The sequence below is a fragment of the Apteryx mantelli genome, chromosome 10, assembly GCF_036417845.1.
Source record: "Apteryx mantelli isolate bAptMan1 chromosome 10, bAptMan1.hap1, whole genome shotgun sequence".
NCBI classification, from domain to species: Eukaryota; Metazoa; Chordata; class Aves; order Apterygiformes; family Apterygidae; genus Apteryx; species Apteryx mantelli.
Window position 1 is genome coordinate 25,643,842 of NC_089987.1, and position 19,462 is coordinate 25,663,303.

Here is a 19,462-nt window from a genome sequence, read left to right on the forward strand (position 1 = left end):
AGCAAAGCGCCGTGTTCCTTCGGCGCCTAGCAAAGCAGCGCGTGCCTTCGCCGCCTAAGAAAGCGCTGCGTGCCTTTTCGCCCTCGCCGCCCAACAAAGCGCCCTGTCCCTTCACCGCCTCCCGAACCGCTTCGTCCCTTCGCCGCCTCGCCGCCTAGCAAAGCGCTGCTTGCCTTCGCCGCCTCACACACCGCTGCGTCCCTTCGCCGCCTCGCCGCTTAGCAAACGCCGTGGGAGCGCCGAAGGGACACGGCGCTTTTGTAGGCGCCGAAGGCACGTGGCGCTTTGCTAAGCACCGAGGCAGCGAAGGCACGCAGCCATTTGATCGTGCTCGACGGGCTCGGGCGCCTTGCGAGGCGGCGAGGCGGCGAAGGCACGCAGCGCTTTGCCAGGCGCCCAGGGACGCAGCGCTCGGCGAGGGCACGCAGTGCTTTGCCAGGCGCCGAAGGCACTCAGCGCTTTGCCAGGCGCCGAAGGCACGCAGCGCTCTAGCAGGCGGCGAGGGCACACAGTGCTTTGCTAGGCGGCGAGCGGACGTGGAGCTTTGCTAGGCAGCCAAGGCTGAGGACGCTTTGCTAGGCGCTTTGCTAGGCGGCGAAGGCACGAAGCGATTTGGGAGGCGGCGAAGGCACACGGCGCTTTGCTAGGCGGCGAGGGCGAGAAGGCACGCAGCGCTTTCTGAGGCGGCGAGGCGGCCAAGGCACGCGCTGCTTTGCTCGGCGCCGAAGGCACGCAGCGCTTCCTTCGTTTGCGAGGCAGCGAAGAGATGGAGCGCTTTGCTTCTTGGCCAGGCAGCGAAGAGGCGCCGTGCTTTGCTTTCTGCCACTCAGCGAATACACGCAGCGCTCTGCTTTTTGGCGAGGCACTGAACAGATGCAGCGTTTAGTTTGCGAGGCGGCCAAGAGACGCGGCGCTTTGCATGCTGGCGAGGCGGCGAGCAGATCGAGTGCTTTGCTTGTTGGCGAGGCAGCGAAGAGATTCAGCAGTCTCCTTGTTTGTGACACAGCGACCATGCCCAGTGCTTGCTCTTTGTGCGAGGCAGCGAAGAGATGCAGCACTTTGCTTGTGCACCAGGTGGCGCAGTGGCATGGCGGATGACTTTTTCGCCTGGAGGCGAAGCGAGGCAGCACTTTGTTAGTTGGCGAGGCAGCGAAGAGACGCAGCAGGCTGCTTGTTTGTGAGACAGCCAACATGCACAGTGGTTAGCTATTGTGCGAGGCAGCGAATGAGGGCAGAGCAAATCGCTTTGTGCCTTCGCCGCCTCGCTGCCTAGCAAAGCGTCGTCTGCCTTGGGCGCCTAGCAAAGCTGCGCGTGCCGTCGCCGTCAAGCAAAGCGCCGTGTTCCTTGGGCGCCTAGCAAAGAAGTGCCTGCGTTCGGCGCCTCGCCGCATTGCAGCCTAGCAAAGCGCTGCGTGCCTTCGGCGGCTAGCAAAGCAGTGCGTGCCTTCGCCGCCTCACACACCGCGTTGTGCCTTCGGCGCCTGGCAAAGCAGCGCGTGCCTTCGCCGCCTGGCCTCCTAAGAAAGCGCTGCGTGCCTTCTCGCCCTCGCCGCCTAGCAAAGCGCCGTGTCCCTTCGCCGCCTCGCCGCCTAGCAAAGCTCCGCGTGCCGTCGCCGCCTACAAAGCGCCGTGTTCCTTCGGCGCCTAGCAAAGCAGCGCGTGCCTTCGCCGCCTAAGAAAGCGCTGCGTGCCTTTTCGCCCTCGCCGCCCAACAAAGCGCCCTGTCCCTTCACCGCCTCCCGAACCGCTTCGTCCCTTCGCCGCCTCGCCGCTTAGCAAACGCCGTGGGAGCGCCGAAGGGACACGGCGCTTTTGTAGGCGCCGAAGGCACGTGGCGCTTTGCTAAGCACCGAGGCAGCGAAGGCACGCAGCCATTTGATCGTGCTCGACGGGCTAGGGCGCCTTGCGAGGCGGCCAAGGCACGCAGCGCTTTGCCAGGCGCCCAGGGACGCAGCGCTCGGCGAGGGCACGCAGTGCTTTGCCAGGCGCCGAAGGCACTCAGCGCTTTGCCAGGCGCCGAAGGCACGCAGCGCTCTAGCAGGCGGCGAGGGCACACAGTGCTTTGCTAGGCGGCGAGCGGACGTGCAGCTTTGCTAGGCAGCCAAGGCTGAGGACGCTTTGCTAGGCGCTTTGCTAGGCGGCGAAGGCACGAAGCGATTTGGGAGGCGGCGAAGGCACACGGCGCTTTGCTAGGCGGCGAGGGCGAGAAGGCACGCAGCGCTTTCTGAGGCGGCGAGGCGGCCAAGGCACGCGCTGCTTTGCTAGGCGCCGAAGGCACGCAGCGCTTCCTTCGTTTGCGAGGCAGCGAAGAGATGGAGCGCTTTGCTTCTTGGCCAGGCAGCGAACAGGCGCCGTGCTTTGCTTTCTGCCACTCAGCGAATACACGCAGCGCTCTGCTTTTTGGCGAGGCAGTGAACAGATGCAGCGTTTAGTTTGCGAGGCGGCCAAGAGACGCGGCGCTTTGCATGCTGGCGAGGCGGCGAGCAGATCGAGTGCTTTGCTTGTTGGCGAGGCAGCGAAGTGATGCAGCGGTTTGCTTGTTGGCGAGGCAGCGAAGAGATTCAGCAGTCTCCTTGTTTGTGACACAGCGACCATGCACAGTGCTTGCTCTTTGTGCGAGGCAGCGAAGAGATGCAGCACTTTGCTTGTGCACCAGGTGGCGCAGTGGCATGGCGGATGACTTTTTCGCCTGGAGGCGAAGCGAGGCAGCACTTTGTTAGTTGGCGAGGCAGCGAAGAGACGCAGCAGGCTGCTTGTTTGTGAGACAGCCAACATGCACAGTGGTTAGCTATTGTGCGAGGCAGCGAATGAGGGCAGAGCAAATGGCTTTGTGCCTTCGCCGCCTCGCTGCCTAGCAAAGCGTCGTCTGCCTTGGGCGCCTAGCAAAGCTGCGCGTGCCGTCGCCGTCAAGCAAAGCGCCGTGTTCCTTGGGCGCCTAGCAAAGAAGTGCCTGCGTTCGGCGCCTCGCCGCATTGCAGCCTAGCAAAGCGCTGCGTGCCTTCGGCGGCTGGCAAAGCAGTGCGTGCCTTCGCCGCCTCACACACCGCGTTGTGCCTTCGGCGCCTGGCAAAGCAGCGCGTGCCTTCGCCGCCTGGCCTCCTAAGAAAGCGCTGCGTGCCTTCTCGCCCTCGCCGCCTAGCAAAGCGCCGTGTTCCTTCGGCGCCTAGCAAAGCAGCGCGTGCCTTCGCCGCCTAAGAAAGCGCTGCGTGCCTTTTCGCCCTCGCCGCCCAACAAAGCGCCCTCTCCCTTCACCGCCTCCCGAACCGCTTCGTCCCTTCGCCGCCTCGCCGCCTAGCAAAGCGCTGCTTGCCTTCGCCGCCTCACACACCGCTGCGTCCCTTCGCCGCCTCGCCGCTTAGCAAACGCCGTGGGAGCGCCGAAGGGACACGGCGCTTTTGTAGGCGCCGAAGGCACGTGGCGCTTTGCTAAGCACCGAGGCAGCGAAGGCACGCAGCCATTTGATCGTGCTCGACGGGCTAGGGCGCCTTGCGAGGCGGCCAAGGCACGCAGCGCTTTGCCAGGCGCCCAGGGACGCAGCGCTCGGCGAGGGCACGCAGTGCTTTGCCAGGCGCCGAAGGCACTCAGCGCTTTGCCAGGCGCCGAAGGCACGCAGCGCTCTAGCAGGCGGCGAGGGCACACAGTGCTTTGCTAGGCGGCGAGCGGACGTGGAGCTTTGCTAGGCAGCCAAGGCTGAGGACGCTTTGCTAGGCGCTTTGCTAGGCGGCGAAGGCACGAAGCGATTTGGGAGGCGGCGAAGGCACACGGCGCTTTGCTAGGCGGCGAGGGCGAGAAGGCACGCAGCGCTTTCTGAGGCGGCGAGGCGGCCAAGGCACACGCTGCTTTGCTAGGCGCCGAAGGCACGCAGCGCTTCCTTCGTTTGCGAGGCAGCGAAGAGATGGAGCGCTTTGCTTCTTGGCCAGGCAGCGAACAGGCGCCGTGCTTTGCTTTCTGCCACTCAGCGAATACACGCAGCGCTCTGCTTTTTGGCGAGGCAGTGAACAGATGCAGCGTTTAGTTTGCGAGGCGGCCAAGAGACGCGGCGCTTTGCATGCTGGCGAGGCGGCGAGCAGATCGAGTGCTTTGCTTGTTGGCGAGGCAGCGAAGAGATGCAGCGGTTTGCTTGTTGGCGAGGCAGCGAAGAGATTCAGCAGTCTCCTTGTTTGTGACACAGCGACCATGCCCAGTGCTTGCTCTTTGTGCGAGGCAGCGAAGAGATGCAGCACTTTGCTTGTGCACCAGGTGGCGCAGTGGCATGGCGGATGACTTTTTCGCCTGGAGGCGAAGCGAGGCAGCACTTTGTTAGTTGGCGAGGCAGCGAAGAGACGCAGCAGGCTGCTTGTTTGTGAGACAGCCAACATGCACAGTGGTTAGCTATTGTGCGAGGCAGCGAATGAGGGCAGAGCAAATCGCTTTGTGCCTTCGCCGCCTCGCTGCCTAGCAAAGCGTCGTCTGCCTTGGGCGCCTAGCAAAGCTGCGCGTGCCGTCGCCGTCAAGCAAAGCGCCGTGTTCCTTGGGCGCCTAGCAAAGAAGTGCCTGCGTTGGGCGCCTCGCCGCATTGCAGCCTAGCAAAGCGCTGCGTGCCTTCGGCGCCTGGCAAAGCAGTGCGTGCCTTCGCCGCCTCACACACCGCGTTGTGCCTTCGGCGCCTGGCAAAGCAGCGCGTGCCTTCGCCGCCTGGCCTCCTAAGAAAGCGCTGCGTGCCTTCTCGCCCTCGCCGCCTAGCAAAGCGCCGTGTCCCTTCGCCGCCTCGCCGCCTAGCAAAGCTCCGCGTGCCGTCGCCGCCTACAAAGCGCCGTGTTCCTTCGGCGCCTAGCAAAGCAGCGCGTGCCTTCGCCGCCTAAGAAAGCGCTGCGTGCCTTTTCGCCCTCGCCGCCCAACAAAGCGCCCTGTCCCTTCACCGCCTCCCGAACCGCTTCGTCCCTTCGCCGCCTCGCCGCTTAGCAAACGCCGTGGGAGCGCCGAAGGGACACGGCGCTTTTGTAGGCGCCGAAGGCACGTGGCGCTTTGCTAAGCACCGAGGCAGCGAAGGCACGCAGCCATTTGATCGTGCTCGACGGGCTAGGGCGCCTTGCGAGGCGGCCAAGGCACGCAGCGCTTTGCCAGGCGCCCAGGGACGCAGCGCTCGGCGAGGGCACGCAGTGCTTTGCCAGGCGCCGAAGGCACTCAGCGCTTTGCCAGGCGCCGAAGGCACGCAGCGCTCTAGCAGGCGGCGAGGGCACACAGTGCTTTGCTAGGCGGCGAGCGGACGTGCAGCTTTGCTAGGCAGCCAAGGCTGAGGACGCTTTGCTAGGCGCTTTGCTAGGCGGCGAAGGCACGAAGCGATTTGGGAGGCGGCGAAGGCACACGGCGCTTTGCTAGGCGGCGAGGGCGAGAAGGCACGCAGCGCTTTCTGAGGCGGCGAGGCGGCCAAGGCACGCGCTGCTTTGCTAGGCGCCGAAGGCACGCAGCGCTTCCTTCGTTTGCGAGGCAGCGAAGAGATGGAGCGCTTTGCTTCTTGGCCAGGCAGCGAACAGGCGCCGTGCTTTGCTTTCTGCCACTCAGCGAATACACGCAGCGCTCTGCTTTTTGGCGAGGCAGTGAACAGATGCAGCGTTTAGTTTGCGAGGCGGCCAAGAGACGCGGCGCTTTGCATGCTGGCGAGGCGGCGAGCAGATCGAGTGCTTTGCTTGTTGGCGAGGCAGCGAAGTGATGCAGCGGTTTGCTTGTTGGCGAGGCAGCGAAGAGATTCAGCAGTCTCCTTGTTTGTGACACAGCGACCATGCACAGTGCTTGCTCTTTGTGCGAGGCAGCGAAGAGATGCAGCACTTTGCTTGTGCACCAGGTGGCGCAGTGGCATGGCGGATGACTTTTTCGCCTGGAGGCGAAGCGAGGCAGCACTTTGTTAGTTGGCGAGGCAGCGAAGAGACGCAGCAGGCTGCTTGTTTGTGAGACAGCCAACATGCACAGTGGTTAGCTATTGTGCGAGGCAGCGAATGAGGGCAGAGCAAATGGCTTTGTGCCTTCGCCGCCTCGCTGCCTAGCAAAGCGTCGTCTGCCTTGGGCGCCTAGCAAAGCTGCGCGTGCCGTCGCCGTCAAGCAAAGCGCCGTGTTCCTTGGGCGCCTAGCAAAGAAGTGCCTGCGTTCGGCGCCTCGCCGCATTGCAGCCTAGCAAAGCGCTGCGTGCCTTCGGCGGCTGGCAAAGCAGTGCGTGCCTTCGCCGCCTCACACACCGCGTTGTGCCTTCGGCGCCTGGCAAAGCAGCGCGTGCCTTCGCCGCCTGGCCTCCTAAGAAAGCGCTGCGTGCCTTCTCGCCCTCGCCGCCTAGCAAAGCGCCGTGTTCCTTCGGCGCCTAGCAAAGCAGCGCGTGCCTTCGCCGCCTAAGAAAGCGCTGCGTGCCTTTTCGCCCTCGCCGCCCAACAAAGCGCCCTCTCCCTTCACCGCCTCCCGAACCGCTTCGTCCCTTCGCCGCCTCGCCGCCTAGCAAAGCGCTGCTTGCCTTCGCCGCCTCACACACCGCTGCGTCCCTTCGCCGCCTCGCCGCTTAGCAAACGCCGTGGGAGCGCCGAAGGGACACGGCGCTTTTGTAGGCGCCGAAGGCACGTGGCGCTTTGCTAAGCACCGAGGCAGCGAAGGCACGCAGCCATTTGATCGTGCTCGACGGGCTAGGGCGCCTTGCGAGGCGGCCAAGGCACGCAGCGCTTTGCCAGGCGCCCAGGGACGCAGCGCTCGGCGAGGGCACGCAGTGCTTTGCCAGGCGCCGAAGGCACTCAGCGCTTTGCCAGGCGCCGAAGGCACGCAGCGCTCTAGCAGGCGGCGAGGGCACACAGTGCTTTGCTAGGCGGCGAGCGGACGTGGAGCTTTGCTAGGCAGCCAAGGCTGAGGACGCTTTGCTAGGCGCTTTGCTAGGCGGCGAAGGCACGAAGCGATTTGGGAGGCGGCGAAGGCACACGGCGCTTTGCTAGGCGGCGAGGGCGAGAAGGCACGCAGCGCTTTCTGAGGCGGCGAGGCGGCCAAGGCACACGCTGCTTTGCTAGGCGCCGAAGGCACGCAGCGCTTCCTTCGTTTGCGAGGCAGCGAAGAGATGGAGCGCTTTGCTTCTTGGCCAGGCAGCGAACAGGCGCCGTGCTTTGCTTTCTGCCACTCAGCGAATACACGCAGCGCTCTGCTTTTTGGCGAGGCAGTGAACAGATGCAGCGTTTAGTTTGCGAGGCGGCCAAGAGACGCGGCGCTTTGCATGCTGGCGAGGCGGCGAGCAGATCGAGTGCTTTGCTTGTTGGCGAGGCAGCGAAGAGATGCAGCGGTTTGCTTGTTGGCGAGGCAGCGAAGAGATTCAGCAGTCTCCTTGTTTGTGACACAGCGACCATGCCCAGTGCTTGCTCTTTGTGCGAGGCAGCGAAGAGATGCAGCACTTTGCTTGTGCACCAGGTGGCGCAGTGGCATGGCGGATGACTTTTTCGCCTGGAGGCGAAGCGAGGCAGCACTTTGTTAGTTGGCGAGGCAGCGAAGAGACGCAGCAGGCTGCTTGTTTGTGAGACAGCCAACATGCACAGTGGTTAGCTATTGTGCGAGGCAGCGAATGAGGGCAGAGCAAATCGCTTTGTGCCTTCGCCGCCTCGCTGCCTAGCAAAGCGTCGTCTGCCTTGGGCGCCTAGCAAAGCTGCGCGTGCCGTCGCCGTCAAGCAAAGCGCCGTGTTCCTTGGGCGCCTAGCAAAGAAGTGCCTGCGTTGGGCGCCTCGCCGCATTGCAGCCTAGCAAAGCGCTGCGTGCCTTCGGCGCCTGGCAAAGCAGTGCGTGCCTTCGCCGCCTCACACACCGCGTTGTGCCTTCGGCGCCTGGCAAAGCAGCGCGTGCCTTCGCCGCCTGGCCTCCTAAGAAAGCGCTGCGTGCCTTCTCGCCCTCGCCGCCTAGCAAAGCGCCGTGTCCCTTCGCCGCCTCGCCGCCTAGCAAAGCTCCGCGTGCCGTCGCCGCCTACAAAGCGCCGTGTTCCTTCGGCGCCTAGCAAAGCAGCGCGTGCCTTCGCCGCCTAAGAAAGCGCTGCGTGCCTTTTCGCCCTCGCCGCCCAACAAAGCGCCCTGTCCCTTCACCGCCTCCCGAACCGCTTCGTCCCTTCGCCGCCTCGCCGCTTAGCAAACGCCGTGGGAGCGCCGAAGGGACACGGCGCTTTTGTAGGCGCCGAAGGCACGTGGCGCTTTGCTAAGCACCGAGGCAGCGAAGGCACGCAGCCATTTGATCGTGGTGGACGGGCTCGGGCGCCTTGCTAGGCGGCGAGGCGGCCAGGGCACGCAGCGCTTTGCCAGGCGCCCAGGGACGCAGCGCTCGGCGAGGGCACGCAGCGCTCTAGCAGGCGCCGAAGGCACTCAGCGCTTTGCCAGGCGCCGAAGGCACGCAGCGCTCTAGCAGGCGGCGAGGGCACACAGTGCTTTGCTAGGCGGCGAGCGGACGTGCAGCTTTGCTAGGCAGCCAAGGCTGAGGACGCTTTGCTAGGCGCTTTGCTAGGCGGCGAAGGCACGAAGCGATTTGGGAGGCGGCGAAGGCACACGGCGCTTTGCTAGGCGGCGAGGGCGAGAAGGCACGCAGCGCTTTCTGAGGCGGCGAGGCGGCCAAGGCACGCGCTGCTTTGCTCGGCGCCGAAGGCACGCAGCGCTTCCTTCGTTTGCGAGGCAGCGAAGAGATGGAGCGCTTTGCTTCTTGGCCAGGCAGCGAACAGGCGCCGTGCTTTGCTTTCTGCCACTCAGCGAATACACGCAGCGCTCTGCTTTTTGGCGAGGCAGTGAACAGATGCAGCGTTTAGTTTGCGAGGCGGCCAAGAGACGCGGCGCTTTGCATGCTGGCGAGGCGGCGAGCAGATCGAGTGCTTTGCTTGTTGGCGAGGCAGCGAAGAGATTCAGCAGTCTCCTTGTTTGTGACACAGCGACCATGCCCAGTGCTTGCTCTTTGTGCGAGGCAGCGAAGAGATGCAGCACTTTGCTTGTGCACCAGGTGGCGCAGTGGCATGGCGGATGACTTTTTCGCCTGGAGGCGAAGCGAGGCAGCACTTTGTTAGTTGGCGAGGCAGCGAAGAGACGCAGCAGGCTGCTTGTTTGTGAGACAGCCAACATGCACAGTGGTTAGCTATTGTGCGAGGCAGCGAATGAGGGCAGAGCAAATCGCTTTGTGCCTTCGCCGCCTCGCTGCCTAGCAAAGCGTCGTCTGCCTTGGGCGCCTAGCAAAGCTGCGCGTGCCGTCGCCGTCAAGCAAAGCGCCGTGTTCCTTGGGCGCCTAGCAAAGAAGTGCCTGCATTGGGCGCCTCGCCGCATTGCAGCCTAGCAAAGCGCTGCGTGCCTTCGGCGGCTGGCAAAGCAGTGCGTGCCTTCGCCGCCTCACACACCGCGTTGTGCCTTCGGCGCCTGGCAAAGCAGCGCGTGCCTTCGCCGCCTGGCCTCCTAAGAAAGCGCTGCGTGCCTTCTCGCCCTCGCCGCCTAGCAAAGCGCCGTGTCCCTTCGCCGCCTCGCCGCCTAGCAAAGCTCCGCGTGCCGTCGCCGCCTACAAAGCGCCGTGTTCCTTCGGCGCCTAGCAAAGCAGCGCGTGCCTTCGCCGCCTAAGAAAGCGCTGCGTGCCTTTTCGCCCTCGCCGCCCAACAAAGCGCCCTGTCCCTTCACCGCCTCCCGAACCGCTTCGTCCCTTCGCCGCCTCGCCGCTTAGCAAACGCCGTGGGAGCGCCGAAGGGACACGGCGCTTTTGTAGGCGCCGAAGGCACGTGGCGCTTTGCTAAGCACCGAGGCAGCGAAGGCACGCAGCCATTTGATCGTGCTCGACGGGCTAGGGCGCCTTGCTAGGCGGCGAGGCGGCGAAGGCACGCAGCGCTTTGCCAGGCGCCCAGGGACGCAGCGCTCGGCGAGGGCACGCAGTGCTTTGCCAGGCGCCGAAGGCACTCAGCGCTTTGCCAGGCGCCGAAGGCACGCAGCGCTCTAGCAGGCGGCGAGGGCACACAGTGCTTTGCTAGGCGGCGAGCGGACGTGGAGCTTTGCTAGGCAGCCAAGGCTGAGGACGCTTTGCTAGGCGCTTTGCTAGGCGGCGAAAGCACGAAGCGATTTGGGAGGCGGCGAAGGCACACGGCGCTTTGCTAGGCGGCGAGGGCGAGAAGGCACGCAGCGCTTTCTGAGGCGGCGAGGCGGCCAAGGCACGCGCTGCTTTGCTAGGCGCCGAAGGCACGCAGCGCTTCCTTCGTTTGCGAGGCAGCGAAGAGATGGAGCGCTTTGCTTCTTGGCCAGGCAGCGAACAGGCGCCGTGCTTTGCTTTCTGCCACTCAGCGAATACACGCAGCGCTCTGCTTTTTGGCGAGGCAGTGAACAGATGCAGCGTTTAGTTTGCGAGGCGGCCAAGAGACGCGGCGCTTTGCATGCTGGCGAGGCGGCGAGCAGATCGAGTGCTTTGCTTGTTGGCGAGGCAGCGAAGAGATTCAGCAGTCTCCTTGTTTGTGACACAGCGACCATGCCCAGTGCTTGCTCTTTGTGCGAGGCAGCGAAGAGATGCAGCACTTTGCTTGTGCACCAGGTGGCGCAGTGGCATGGCGGATGACTTTTTCGCCTGGAGGCGAAGCGAGGCAGCACTTTGTTAGTTGGCGAGGCAGCGAAGAGACGCAGCAGGCTGCTTGTTTGTGAGACAGCCAACATGCACAGTGCTTAGCTATTGTGCGAGGCAGCGAATGAGGGCAGAGCAAATGGCTTTGTGCCTTCGCCGCCTCGCTGCCTAGCAAAGCGTCGTCTGCCTTGGGCGCCTAGCAAAGCTGCGCGTGCCGTCGCCGTCAAGCAAAGCGCCGTGTTCCTTGGGCGCCTAGCAAAGAAGTGCCTGCGTTGGGCGCCTCGCCGCATTGCAGCCTAGCAAAGCGCTGCGTGCCTTCGGCGGCTGGCAAAGCAGTGCGTGCCTTCGCCGCCTCACACACCGCGTTGTGCCTTCGGCGCCTGGCAAAGCAGCGCGTGCCTTCGCCGCCTGGCCTCCTAAGAAAGCGCTGCGTGCCTTCTCGCCCTCGCCGCCTAGCAAAGCGCCGTGTCCCTTCGCCGCCTCGCCGCCTAGCAAAGCTCCGCGTGCCGTCGCCGCCTACAAAGCGCCGTGTTCCTTCGGCGCCTAGCAAAGCAGCGCGTGCCTTCGCCGCCTAAGAAAGCGCTGCGTGCCTTTTCGCCCTCGCCGCCCAACAAAGCGCCCTGTCCCTTCACCGCCTCCCGAACCGCTTCGTCCCTTCGCCGCCTCGCCGCTTAGCAAACGCCGTGGGAGCGCCGAAGGGACACGGCGCTTTTGTAGGCGCCGAAGGCACGTGGCGCTTTGCTAAGGCACGAGGCAGCGAAGGCACGCAGCCATTTGATCGTGGTGGACGGGCTAGGGCGCCTTGCTAGGCGGCGAGGCGGCCAGGGCACGCAGCGCTTTGCCAGGCGCCCAGGGACGCAGCGCTCGGCGAGGGCACGCAGCGCTCTAGCAGGCGCCGAAGGCACTCAGCGCTTTGCCAGGCGCCGAAGGCACGCAGCGCTCTAGCAGGCGGCGAGGGCACACAGTGCTTTGCTAGGCGGCGAGCGGACGTGCAGCTTTGCTAGGCAGCCAAGGCTGAGGACGCTTTGCTAGGCGCTTTGCTAGGCGGCGAAGGCACGAAGCGATTTGGGAGGCGGCGAAGGCACACGGCGCTTTGCTAGGCGGCGAGGGCGAGAAGGCACGCAGCGCTTTCTGAGGCGGCGAGGCGGCCAAGGCACGCGCTGCTTTGCTCGGCGCCGAAGGCACGCAGCGCTTCCTTCGTTTGCGAGGCAGCGAAGAGATGGAGCGCTTTGCTTCTTGGCCAGGCAGCGAACAGGCGCCGTGCTTTGCTTTCTGCCACTCAGCGAATACACGCAGCGCTCTGCTTTTTGGCGAGGCAGTGAACAGATGCAGCGTTTAGTTTGCGAGGCGGCCAAGAGACGCGGCGCTTTGCATGCTGGCGAGGCGGCGAGCAGATCGAGTGCTTTGCTTGTTGGCGAGGCAGCGAAGAGATTCAGCAGTCTCCTTGTTTGTGACACAGCGACCATGCCCAGTGCTTGCTCTTTGTGCGAGGCAGCGAAGAGATGCAGCACTTTGCTTGTGCACCAGGTGGCGCAGTGGCATGGCGGATGACTTTTTCGCCTGGAGGCGAAGCGAGGCAGCACTTTGTTAGTTGGCGAGGCAGCGAAGAGACGCAGCAGGCTGCTTGTTTGTGAGACAGCCAACATGCACAGTGGTTAGCTATTGTGCGAGGCAGCGAATGAGGGCAGAGCAAATGGCTTTGTGCGTTCGCCGCCTCGCTGCCTAGCAAAGCGTCGTCTGCCTTGGGCGCCTAGCAAAGCTGCGCGTGCCGTCGCCGTCAAGCAAAGCGCCGTGTTCCTTGGGCGCCTAGCAAAGAAGTGCCTGCGTTGGGCGCCTCGCCGCATTGCAGCCTAGCAAAGCGCTGCGTGCCTTCGGCGGCTGGCAAAGCAGTGCGTGCCTTCGCCGCCTCACACACCGCGTTGTGCCTTCGGCGCCTGGCAAAGCAGCGCGTGCCTTCGCCGCCTGGCCTCCTAAGAAAGCGCTGCGTGCCTTCTCGCCCTCGCCGCCTAGCAAAGCGCCGTGTCCCTTCGCCGCCTCGCCGCCTAGCAAAGCTCCGCGTGCCGTCGCCGCCTACAAAGCGCCGTGTTCCTTCGGCGCCTAGCAAAGCAGCGCGTGCCTTCGCCGCCTAAGAAAGCGCTGCGTGCCTTTTCGCCCTCGCCGCCCAACAAAGCGCCCTGTCCCTTCACCGCCTCCCAAACCGCTTCGTCCCTTCGCCGCCTCGCCGCTTAGCAAACGCCGTGGGAGCGCCGAAGGGACACGGCGCTTTTGTAGGCGCCGAAGGCACGTGGCGCTTTGCTAAGCACCGAGGCAGCGAAGGCACGCAGCCATTTGATCGTGCTCGACGGGCTAGGGCGCCTTGCTAGGCGGCGAGGCGGCGAAGGCACGCAGCGCTTTGCCAGGCGCCCAGGGACGCAGCGCTCGGCGAGGGCACGCAGTGCTTTGCCAGGCGCCGAAGGCACTCAGCGCTTTGCCAGGCGCCGAAGGCACGCAGCGCTCTAGCAGGCGGCGAGGGCACACAGTGCTTTGCTAGGCGGCGAGCGGACGTGGAGCTTTGCTAGGCAGCCAAGGCTGAGGACGCTTTGCTAGGCGCTTTGCTAGGCGGCGAAGGCACGAAGCGATTTGGGAGGCGGCGAAGGCACACGGCGCTTTGCTAGGCGGCGAGGGCGAGAAGGCACGCAGCGCTTTCTGAGGCGGCGAGGCGGCCAAGGCACGCGCTGCTTTGCTCGGCGCCGAAGGCACGCAGCGCTTCCTTCGTTTGCGAGGCAGCGAAGAGATGGAGCGCTTTGCTTCTTGGCCAGGCAGCGAAGAGGCGCCGTGCTTTGCTTTCTGCCACTCAGCGAATACACGCAGCGCTCTGCTTTTTGGCGAGGCAGTGAACAGATGCAGCGTTTAGTTTGCGAGGCGGCCAAGAGACGCGGCGCTTTGCATGCTGGCGAGGCGGCGAGCAGATCGAGTGCTTTGCTTGTTGGCGAGGCAGCGAAGAGATTCAGCAGTCTCCTTGTTTGTGACACAGCGACCATGCCCAGTGCTTGCTCTTTGTGCGAGGCAGCGAAGAGATGCAGCACTTTGCTTGTGCACCAGGTGGCGCAGTGGCATGGCGGATGACTTTTTCGCCTGGAGGCGAAGCGAGGCAGCACTTTGTTAGTTGGCGAGGCAGCGAAGAGACGCAGCAGGCTGCTTGTTTGTGAGACAGCCAACATGCACAGTGGTTAGCTATTGTGCGAGGCAGCGAATGAGGGCAGAGCAAATGGCTTTGTGCGTTCGCCGCCTCGCTGCCTAGCAAAGCGTCGTCTGCCTTGGGCGCCTAGCAAAGCTGCGCGTGCCGTCGCCGTCAAGCAAAGCGCCGTGTTCCTTGGGCGCCTAGCAAAGAAGTGCCTGCGTTGGGCGCCTCGCCGCATTGCAGCCTAGCAAAGCGCTGCGTGCCTTCGGCGGCTGGCAAAGCAGTGCGTGCCTTCGCCGCCTCACACACCGCGTTGTGCCTTCGGCGCCTGGCAAAGCAGCGCGTGCCTTCGCCGCCTGGCCTCCTAAGAAAGCGCTGCGTGCCTTCTCGCCCTCGCCGCCTAGCAAAGCGCCGTGTCCCTTCGCCGCCTCGCCGCCTAGCAAAGCTGCGCGTGCCGTCGCCGCCTACAAAGCGCCGTGTTCCTTCGGCGCCTAGCAAAGCAGCGCGTGCCTTCGCCGCCTAAGAAAGCGCTGCGTGCCTTTTCGCCCTCGCCGCCCAACAAAGCGCCCTGTCCCTTCACCGCCTCCCGAACCGCTTCGTCCCTTCGCCGCCTCGCCGCTTAGCAAACGCCGTGGGAGCGCCGAAGGGACACGGCGCTTTTGTAGGCGCCGAAGGCACGTGGCGCTTTGCTAAGCACCGAGGCAGCGAAGGCACGCAGCCATTTGATCGTGCTCGACGGGCTAGGGCACCTTGCGAGGCGGCCAAGGCACGCAGCGCTTTGCCAGGCGCCCAGGGACGCAGCGCTCGGCGAGGGCACGCAGTGCTTTGCCAGGCGCCGAAGGCACTCAGCGCTTTGCCAGGCGCCGAAGGCACGCAGCGCTCTAGCAGGCGGCGAGGGCACACAGTGCTTTGCTAGGCGGCGAGCGGACGTGGAGCTTTGCTAGGCAGCCAAGGCTGAGGACGCTTTGCTAGGCGCTTTGCTAGGCGGCGAAGGCACGAAGCGATTTGGGAGGCGGCGAAGGCACACGGCGCTTTGCTAGGCGGCGAGGGCGAGAAGGCACGCAGCGCTTTCTGAGGCGGCGAGGCGGCCAAGGCACGCGCTGCTTTGCTCGGCGCCGAAGGCACGCAGCGCTTCCTTCGTTTGCGAGGCAGCGAAGAGATGGAGCGCTTTGCTTCTTGGCCAGGCAGCGAAGAGGCGCCGTGCTTTGCTTTCTGCCACTCAGCGAATACACGCAGCGCTCTGCTTTTTGGCGAGGCAGTGAACAGATGCAGCGTTTAGTTTGCGAGGCGGCCAAGAGACGCGGCGCTTTGCATGCTGGCGAGGCGGCGAGCAGATCGAGTGCTTTGCTTGTTGGCGAGGCAGCGAAGAGATTCAGCAGTCTCCTTGTTTGTGACACAGCGACCATGCCCAGTGCTTGCTCTTTGTGCGAGGCAGCGAAGAGATGCAGCACTTTGCTTGTGCACCAGGTGGCGCAGTGGCATGGCGGATGACTTTTTCGCCTGGAGGCGAAGCGAGGCAGCACTTTGTTAGTTGGCGAGGCAGCGAAGAGACGCAGCAGGCTGCTTGTTTGTGAGACAGCCAACATGCACAGTGGTTAGCTATTGTGCGAGGCAGCGAATGAGGGCAGAGCAAATCGCTTTGTGCCTTCGCCGCCTCGCTGCCTAGCAAAGCGTCGTCTGCCTTGGGCGCCTAGCAAAGCTGCGCGTGCCGTCGCCGTCAAGCAAAGCGCCGTGTTCCTTGGGCGCCTAGCAAAGAAGTGCCTGCGTTCGGCGCCTCGCCGCATTGCAGCCTAGCAAAGCGCTGCGTGCCTTCGGCGGCTGGCAAAGCAGTGCGTGCCTTCGCCGCCTCACACACCGCGTTGTGCCTTCGGCGCCTGGCAAAGCAGCGCGTGCCTTCGCCGCCTGGCCTCCTAAGAAAGCGCTGCGTGCCTTCTCGCCCTCGCCGCCTAGCAAAGCGCCGTGTCCCTTCGCCGCCTCGCCGCCTAGCAAAGCTGCGCGTGCCGTCGCCGCCTACAAAGCGCCGTGTTCCTTCGGCGCCTAGCAAAGCAGCGCGTGCCTTCGCCGCCTAAGAAAGCGCTGCGTGCCTTTTCGCCCTCGCCGCCCAACAAAGCGCCCTGTCCCTTCACCGCCTCCCGAACCGCTTCGTCCCTTCGCCGCCTCGCCGCTTAGCAAACGCCGTGGGAGCGCCGAAGGGACACGGCGCTTTTGTAGGCGCCGAAGGCACGTGGCGCTTTGCTAAGCACCGAGGCAGCGAAGGCACGCAGCCATTTGATCGTGCTCGACGGGCTAGGGCGCCTTGCGAGGCGGCCAAGGCACGCAGCGCTTTGCCAGGCGCCCAGGGACGCAGCGCTCGGCGAGGGCACGCAGTGCTTTGCCAGGCAACGAAGGCACTCAGCGCTCTAGCAGGCGGCGAGGGCACACAGTGCTTTGCTAGGCGGCGAGCGGACGTGGAGCTTTGCTAGGCAGCCAAGGCTGAGGACGCTTTGCTAGGCGCTTTGCTAGGCGGCGAAGGCACGAAGCGATTTGGGAGGCGGCGAAGGCACACGGCGCTTTGCTAGGCGGCGAGGGCGAGAAGGCACGCAGCGCTTTCTGAGGCGGCGAGGCGGCCAAGGCACGCGCTGCTTTGCTCGGCGCCGAAGGCACGCAGCGCTTCCTTCGTTTGCGAGGCAGCGAAGAGATGGAGCGCTTTGCTTCTTGGCCAGGCAGCGAACAGGCGCCGTGCTTTGCTTTCTGCCACTCAGCGAATACACGCAGCGCTCTGCTTTTTGGCGAGGCAGTGAACAGATGCAGCGTTTAGTTTGCGAGGCGGCCAAGAGACGCGGCGCTTTGCATGCTGGCGAGGCGGCGAGCAGATCGAGTGCTTTGCTTGTTGGCGAGGCAGCGAAGAGATTCAGCAGTCTCCTTGTTTGTGACACAGCGACCATGCACAGTGCTTGCTCTTTGTGCGAGGCAGCGAAGAGATGCAGCACTTTGCTTGTGCACCAGGTGGCGCAGTGGCATGGCGGATGACTTTTTCGCCTGGAGGCGAAGCGAGGCAGCACTTTGTTAGTTGGCGAGGCAGCGAAGAGACGCAGCAGGCTGCTTGTTTGTGAGACAGCCAACATGCACAGTGGTTAGCTATTGTGCGAGGCAGCGAATGAGGGCAGAGCAAATCGCTTTGTGCCTTCGCCGCCTCGCTGCCTAGCAAAGCGTCGTCTGCCTTGGGCGCCTAGCAAAGCTGCGCGTGCCGTCGCCGTCAAGCAAAGCGCCGTGTTCCTTGGGCGCCTAGCAAAGAAGTGCCTGCGTTCGGCGCCTCGCCGCATTGCAGCCTAGCAAAGCGCTGCGTGCCTTCGGCGGCTGGCAAAGCAGTGCGTGCCTTCGCCGCCTCACACACCGCGTTGTGCCTTCGGCGCCTGGCAAAGCAGCGCGTGCCTTCGCCGCCTGGCCTCCTAAGAAAGCGCTGCGTGCCTTCTCGCCCTCGCCGCCTAGCAAAGCGCCGTGTCCCTTCGCCGCCTCGCCGCCTAGCAAAGCTCCGCGTGCCGTCGCCGCCTACAAAGCGCCGTGTTCCTTCGGCGCCTAGCAAAGCAGCGCGTGCCTTCGCCGCCTAAGAAAGCGCTGCGTGCCTTTTCGCCCTCGCCGCCCAACAAAGCGCCCTGTCCCTTCACCGCCTCCCGAACCGCTTCGTCCCTTCGCCGCCTCGCCGCTTAGCAAACGCCGTGGGAGCGCCGAAGGGACACGGCGCTTTTGTAGGCGCCGAAGGCACGTGGCGCTTTGCTAAGCACCGAGGCAGCGAAGGCACGCAGCCATTTGATCGTGCTCGACGGGCTAGGGCGCCTTGCGAGGCGGCCAAGGCACGCAGCGCTTTGCCAGGCGCCCAGGGACGCAGCGCTCGGCGAGGGCACGCAGTGCTTTGCCAGGCGCCGAAGGCACTCAGCGCTTTGCCAGGCGCCGAAGGCACGCAGCGCTCTAGCAGGCGGCGAGGGCACACAGTGCTTTGCTAGGCGGCGAGCGGACGTGGAGCTTTGCTAGGCAGCCAAGGCTGAGGACGCTTTGCTAGGCGCTTTGCTAGGCGGCGAAGGCACGAAGCGATTTGGGAGGCGGCGAAGGCACACGGCGCTTTGCTAGGCGGCGAGGGCGAGAAGGCACGCAGCGCTTTCTGAGGCGGCGAGGCGGCCAAGGCACGCGCTGCTTTGCTCGGCGCCGAAGGCACGCAGCGCTTCCTTCGTTTGCGAGGCAGCGAAGAGATGGAGCGCTTTGCTTCTTGGCCAGGCAGCGAAGAGGCGCCGTGCTTTGCTTTCTGCCACTCAGCGAATACACGCAGCGCTCTGCTTTTTGGCGAGGCAGTGAACAGATGCAGCGTTTAGTTTGCGAGGCGGCCAAGAGACGCGGCGCTTTGCATGCTGGCGAGGCGGCGAGCAGATCGAGTGCTTTGCTTGTTGGCGAGGCAGCGAAGAGATTCAGCAGTCTCCTTGTTTGTGACACAGCGACCATGCCCAGTGCTTGCTCTTTGTGCGAGGCAGCGAAGAGATGCAGCACTTTGCTTGTGCACCAGGTGGCGCAGTGGCATGGCGGATGACTTTTTCGCCTGGAGGCGAAGCGAGGCAGCACTTTGTTAGTTGGCGAGGCAGCGAAGAGACGCAGCAGGCTGCTTGTTTGTGAGACAGCCAACATGCACAGTGGTTAGCTATTGTGCGAGGCAGCGAATGAGGGCAGAGCAAATCGCTTTGTGCCTTCGCCGCCTCGCTGCCTAGCAAAGCGTCGTCTGCCTTGGGCGCCTAGCAAAGCTGCGCGTGCCGTCGCCGTCAAGCAAAGCGCCGTGTTCCTTGGGCGCCTAGCAAAGAAGTGCCTGCGTTCGGCGCCTCGCCGCATTGCAGCCTAGCAAAGCGCTGCGTGCCTTCGGCGGCTGGCAAAGCAGTGCGTGCCTTCGCCGCCTCACACACCGCGTTGTGCCTTCGGCGCCTGGCAAAGCAGCGCGTGCCTTCGCCGCCTGGCCTCCTAAGAAAGCGCTGCGTGCCTTCTCGCCCTCGCCGCCTAGCAAAGCGCCGTGTCCCTTCGCCGCCTCGCCGCCTAGCAAAGCTCCGCGTGCCGTCGCCGCCTACAAAGCGCCGTGTTCCTTCGGCGCCTAGCAAAGCAGCGCGTGCCTTCGCCGCCTAAGAAAGCGCTGCGTGCCTTTTCGCCCTCGCCGCCCAACAAAGCGCCCTGTCCCTTCACCGCCTCCCGAACCGCTTCGTCCCTTCGCCGCCTCGCCGCTTAGCAAACGCCGTGGGAGCGCCGAAGGGACACGGCGCTTTTGTAGGCGCCGAAGGCACGTGGCGCTTTGCTAAGCACCGAGGCAGCGAAGGCACGCAGCCATTTGATCGTGCTCGACGGGCTCGGGCGCCTTGCTAGGCGGCGAGGCGGCCAAGGCACGCAGCGCTTTGCCAGGCGCCCAGGGACGCAGCGCTCGGCGAGGGCACGCAGTGCTTTGCCAGGCGCCGAAGGCACTCAGCGCTTTGCCAGGCGCCGAAGGCACGCAGCGCTCTAGCAGGCGGCGAGGGCACACAGTGCTTTGCTAGGCGGCGAGCGGACGTGCAGCTTTGCTAGGCAGCGAAGGCTGAGGACGCTTTGCTAGGCGCTTTGCTAGGCGGCGAAGGCACGAAGCGATTTGGGAGGCGGCGAAGGCACACGGCGCTTTGCTAGGCGGCGAGGGCGAGAAGGCACGCAGCGCTTTCTGAGGCGGCGAGGCGGCCAAGGCACGCGCTGCTTTGCTAGGCGCCGAAGGCACGCAGCGCTTCCTTCGTTTGC